Here is a 5,000-nt window from a genome sequence, read left to right as displayed (position 1 = left end):
AATTCAAAATTAGTCCAAGTAGAGAAATTGTGTTTATTGCTACACTTGCATTTCGAGTATACATACCCTAAATAGACGTAGTCGGCAGGATTCGAAACTGCGCGGGCAGAGCCCAATGGATTTCTAGTCCATCGCCTTAACCACTCGGCCACGACTACTGCTATGTTGTCCTGTTTAACACAGCAATGGGATCGACAAAGTAATGTGCGCCAACATTGATATCAACAACAGACGTTTACTGTCTCAATGAAACTCACAAATAATTCAAAATAAGTCCAAGTAGAGAAATTGTGTTTATTGCTACACTTGTACTTCGAGTATACATACCCTAAATAGACGTAGTCGGCAGGATTCGAACCTGCGCGGGCAGAGCCCAATGGATTTCTAGTCCATCGCCTTAACCACTCGGCCACGACTACTGCTCTGTTGTACTGTTTAACACAGCAATGGGATAGACAAATTTTGGAGTCATCACATAAGTAATGTTCGCCAACATTGATATCAACAACAGACGTTTAGTGTCTCAATGAAACTGACAAATAATTCAAAATTAGGCTATATAATTGTGTTTATTGCTACACTTGCATTTCGAGTATACATACCCTAAAAAAACGTAATCGGCAGGATTCGAACCTGCGCGGGCAGAGCCCAATGGATTTCTAGTCCATCGCCTTAACCAATCGGCCACGACTACTGTTACGTTGTACTGTTTAACACGCAATGGCATCGACAAATTTTGGAATCATAAATAATGTGCGCCAACATTGATATCAACAATGAAACTTTCAAATAATTCAAAATTAGGCCAAGTAGAGAAATTGTGTTTATTGCTACACTTGACGTAGTCGGCAGGATTCGAACCTGCGCGGGCAGAGCCCAATGGATTTCTAGTCCATCGCCTTAACCACTCGGCCACGACTACTGTTATGTTGTACTGTTTAACACAGCAATGGGATCGACACATTTTGGAGTCATCACATAAGTAATGTGCGCCAACATTGATATCAACAATGAAACTGTCAAATAATTCAAAATTAGTCAAAGTAGAGAAATTGTGTTTATTGCTACACTTTCATTTCGAGTATACATACCCTAAATAGACGTAGTTGGCAGGATTCGAACCTGCGCGGGCAGAGCCCAATGGATTTCTAGTCCATCGCCTTAACCACTCGGCCACGACTACTGCTATGTTGTCCTGTTTAACACAGCAATGGGATCGACAAAGTAATGTGCGCCAACATTGATATCAACAACAGACGTTTACTGTCTCAATGAAACTGACAAATAATTCAAAATTAGGCTATATAATTGTGTTTATTGCTACACTTGCATTTCGAGTATACATACCCTAAAAAACGTAATCGGCAGGATTCGAACCTGCGCGGGCAGAGCCCAATGGATTTCTAGTCCATCGCCTTAACCACTCGGCCACGACTACTGTTATGTTGTACTGTTTAACACGCAATGGGATTGACAAATTTTGGAATCATAAATAATGTGCGCCAACATTGATATCAACAATGAAACTTTCAAATAATTCAAAATTAGGCCAAGTAGAGAAAATGTGTTTATTGCTACACTTGCATTTCGAGTATACATACCTAAATAGACGTAGTCGGCAGGATTCGAACCTGCGCGGGCAGAGCCCAATGGATTTCTAGTCCATCGCCTTAATCAATCGGCCACGACTACTGTTATGTTGTACTGTTTAACACAGCAATGGGATCGACAAATTTTGGAATCATCACATAAGTAATGTGCGCCAACATTGATATCAACAACAGACGTTTACTGTCTCAATGAAACTGACAAATAATTCAAAATGAGGCCAAGTCGAGAAATTGTGTTTATTGCTACACTTGCATTTCGAGTATATATACCCTAAATACACGTAGTCAGCTGGATTCGAACCTGCGTTGGCAGAGCCCAATGGATTTTTAGTACATCGCCATAACCACTCGGCCACGACTACTGTTATGTTGTACTGTTGTACACAGCAATGGGATCGACAAATTTTTGAATCATCACATAAATAATGTGCGCCAACATTGATATCAACAATGAAACTTCCAAATAAATCAAAATTAGGCCAAGTAGAGAAATTGTGTTTATTGCTACACTTGCATTTCGAGTATACATACCCTAAATAGACGTAGTCGACAGGATTCGAACCTGCGCGGGCAGAGCCCAATGGATTTCTAGTCCATCGCCTTAACCACTCGGCCACGACTACTGTTATGTTGTACTGTTGAACACAGCAATGGGATCGACAAATTTTGGAATCATCACACAAGTAATGTGCGGCAACATTGATATCAACAACAGACGTTTAGTGTCTCAATGAAACTGACAAATAATTCAAAATTAGGCTATATAATTGTGTTTATTGCTACACTTGCATTTCGAGTATATATACCCTAAAAAAACGTAATCGGCAGGATTCGAACCTGCGCGGGCAGAGCCCAATGGATTTCTAGTCCATCGCCTTAACCAATCGGCCACGACTACTGTTATGTTGTACTGTTTAACACGCAATGGCATCGACAAATTTTGGAACCATAAATAATGTGCGCCAACATTGATATCAACAATGAAACTTTCAAATAATTCAAAATTAGGCCAAGTAGAGAAATTGTGTTTATTGCTACACTTGCATTTCGAGTATACATACACTAAATTGACGTAGTCGGCAGGATTCGAACCAGCGCGGGCAGAGCCCAATGGATTTCTAGTCCATCGCCTTAACCACTCGGCCACGACTACTGTTATGTTGTACTGTTTAACACAGCAATGGGATCGACACATTTTGGAGTCATCACATAAGAAATGTGCGCCCACATTGATATCAACAATGGAACTGTCAAATAATTCAAAATTAGGCCAAGTAGAGAAATTGTGTTTTTTAGCTACACTTGCATTTCGAGTATACATACCCTAAATAGACGTAGTCGGCAGGATTCGAAACTACGCGGGCAGGGCCCAATGGATTTCTAGTCCATCGCCTTAACCACTCGGCCACGACTACTGTTATGTTGTACTGTTTAACACAGCAATGGGATCGAGAAAATTTGGAATCATCACATAAATAATGTGCGCCAACATTGATATCAACAATGAAACTTTCAAATAATTCAAAATTAGTCCAAGTAGAGAAATTGTGTTTATTGCTACACTTGCATTTCGAGTATACATACCCTAAATAGACGTAGTCGGCAGGATTCGAAACTGCGCGGGCAGAGCCCAATGGATTTCTAGTCCATCGCCTTAACCACTCGGCCACGACTACTGCTATGTTGTCCTGTTTAACACAGCAATGGGATCGACAAAGTAATGTGCGCCAACATTGATATCAACAACAGACGTTTACTGTCTCAATGAAACTCACAAATAATTCAAAATAAGTCCAAGTAGAGAAATTGTGTTTATTGCTACACTTGTACTTCGAGTATACATACCCTAAATAGACGTAGTCGGCAGGATTCGAACCTGCGCGGGCAGAGCACAATGGATTTCTAGTCCATCGCCTTAACCACTCGGCCACGACTACTGCTCTGTTGTACTGTTTAACACAGCAATGGGATCGACAAATTTTGGAGTCATCACATAAGTAATGTGCGCCAACATTGATATCAACAACAGACGTTTACTGTCTCAATGAAACTGACAAATAATTCAAAATTAGGCTATATAATTGTGTTTATTGCTACACTTGCATTTCGAGTATACATACCCTAAAAAAACGTAATCGGCAGGATTCGAACCTGCGCGGGCAGAGCCCAATGGATTTCTAGTCTATCGCCTTAACCACTCGGCCACGACTACTGTTATGTTGTACTGTTTAACACAGCAATGGGATCGACACATTTTGGAGTCATCACATAAGTAATGTGCGCCAACATTGATATCAACAATGGAACTGTCAAATAATTCAAAATTAGGCCAAGTAGATAAATTGTGTTTTTTAGCTACACTTGCATTTCGAGTATACATACCCTAAATAGACGTAGTCGGCAGGATTCGAACCTACGCGGGCAGAGCCCAATGGATTTCTAGTCCATCGCCTTAACCACTCGGCCACGACTACTGTTATGTTGTACTGTTTAACACAGCAATGGGATCGACAAAGTAATGTGCGCCAACATTGATATCAACAACAGACGTTTACTGTCTCAATGAAACTGACAAATAATTCAAAATTAGGCTATATAATTGTGTTTATTGCTACACTTGCATTTCGAGTATACATACCCTAAAAAAACGTAATCGGCAGGATTCGAACCAGCGCGGGCAGAGCCCAATGGATTTCTAGTCCATCGCCTTAACCAATCGGCCACGACTACTGTTATGTTGTACTGTTTAACACGCAATGGCATCGACAAATTTTGGAATCATAAATAATGTGCGCCAACATTGATATCAACAATGAAACTTTCAAATAATTCAAAATGAGGCCAAGTAGAGAAATTGTGTTTATTGCTACACTTGCATTTCGAGTATACATACCCTAAATAGACGTAGTCGGCAGGATTCGAAACTGCGCGGGCAGAGCCCAATGGATTTCTAGTCCATCGCCTTAACCACTCGGCCACGACTACTGCTATGTTGTCCTGTTTAACACAGCAATGGGATCGACAAAGTAATGTGCGCCAACATTGATATCAACAACAGACGTTTACTGTCTCAATGAAACTGACAAATAATTAAAAATAAGTCCAAGTAGAGAAATTGTGTTTATTGCTACACTTGTATTTCGAGTATACATACCCTAAATAGACGTAGTCGGCAGGATTCGAACATGCGCGGGCAGAGCCCAATGGATTTCTAGTCCATAGCCTTAACCACTCGGCCACGACTACTGCTCTGTTGTACTGTTTAACACAGCAATGGGATCGACAAATTTTGGAGTCATCACATAAGTAATGTGCGCCAACATTGATATCAACAACAGACGTTTACTGTCTCAATGAAACTGACAAATAATTCAAAATTAGGCTATATAA

The 5,000-nt window shown here is 40.6% G+C and overlaps 13 non-coding genes across 13 annotated transcripts; all 13 read right to left on the bottom strand.

The window, feature by feature from the left end:
* Positions 1-76: 76 nt before the first annotated feature.
* Positions 77-158, bottom strand: TRNAS-AGA (transfer RNA serine (anticodon AGA)). The gene has a single exon. It is a non-coding gene; the product is annotated as a tRNA-Ser (tRNA).
* Positions 159-337: 179 nt separating this feature from the next.
* TRNAS-AGA (transfer RNA serine (anticodon AGA)) lies at positions 338-419 on the bottom strand. Its single transcript has one exon. It is a non-coding gene; the product is annotated as a tRNA-Ser (tRNA).
* Positions 420-840: 421 nt separating this feature from the next.
* Positions 841-922, bottom strand: TRNAS-AGA (transfer RNA tyrosine (anticodon AUA)). Its single transcript has one exon. It is a non-coding gene; the product is annotated as a tRNA-Ser (tRNA).
* Positions 923-1,101: 179 nt separating this feature from the next.
* TRNAS-AGA (transfer RNA serine (anticodon AGA)) lies at positions 1,102-1,183 on the bottom strand. The gene has a single exon. It is a non-coding gene; the product is annotated as a tRNA-Ser (tRNA).
* Positions 1,184-1,356: 173 nt separating this feature from the next.
* Positions 1,357-1,438, bottom strand: TRNAS-AGA (transfer RNA serine (anticodon UGA)). The gene has a single exon. It is a non-coding gene; the product is annotated as a tRNA-Ser (tRNA).
* Positions 1,439-1,890: 452 nt separating this feature from the next.
* On the bottom strand, positions 1,891-1,972 carry TRNAF-AAA (transfer RNA phenylalanine (anticodon AAA)). The gene has a single exon. It is a non-coding gene; the product is annotated as a tRNA-Phe (tRNA).
* Positions 1,973-2,151: 179 nt separating this feature from the next.
* Positions 2,152-2,233, bottom strand: TRNAS-AGA (transfer RNA phenylalanine (anticodon AAA)). Its single transcript has one exon. It is a non-coding gene; the product is annotated as a tRNA-Ser (tRNA).
* Positions 2,234-2,681: 448 nt separating this feature from the next.
* On the bottom strand, positions 2,682-2,763 carry TRNAS-AGA (transfer RNA serine (anticodon AGA)). The gene has a single exon. It is a non-coding gene; the product is annotated as a tRNA-Ser (tRNA).
* Positions 2,764-3,204: 441 nt separating this feature from the next.
* TRNAS-AGA (transfer RNA serine (anticodon AGA)) lies at positions 3,205-3,286 on the bottom strand. Its single transcript has one exon. It is a non-coding gene; the product is annotated as a tRNA-Ser (tRNA).
* A 179-nt stretch (positions 3,287-3,465) lies between these two features.
* Positions 3,466-3,547, bottom strand: TRNAS-AGA (transfer RNA serine (anticodon AGA)). The gene has a single exon. It is a non-coding gene; the product is annotated as a tRNA-Ser (tRNA).
* Positions 3,548-3,740: 193 nt separating this feature from the next.
* On the bottom strand, positions 3,741-3,822 carry TRNAS-AGA (transfer RNA serine (anticodon AGA)). Its single transcript has one exon. It is a non-coding gene; the product is annotated as a tRNA-Ser (tRNA).
* Positions 3,823-4,002: 180 nt separating this feature from the next.
* Positions 4,003-4,084, bottom strand: TRNAS-AGA (transfer RNA serine (anticodon AGA)). Its single transcript has one exon. It is a non-coding gene; the product is annotated as a tRNA-Ser (tRNA).
* A 429-nt stretch (positions 4,085-4,513) lies between these two features.
* On the bottom strand, positions 4,514-4,595 carry TRNAS-AGA (transfer RNA serine (anticodon AGA)). Its single transcript has one exon. It is a non-coding gene; the product is annotated as a tRNA-Ser (tRNA).
* Positions 4,596-5,000: the final 405 nt, after the last annotated feature.

Source organism: Saccoglossus kowalevskii, chromosome 4, assembly GCF_978046115.1.
Source record: "Saccoglossus kowalevskii chromosome 4, keSacKowa6.1, whole genome shotgun sequence".
NCBI classification, from domain to species: Eukaryota; Metazoa; Hemichordata; class Enteropneusta; family Harrimaniidae; genus Saccoglossus; species Saccoglossus kowalevskii.
Note: the sequence above shows the minus strand (reverse complement) of the source record. Positions and strands in the feature narration are given on the sequence as shown.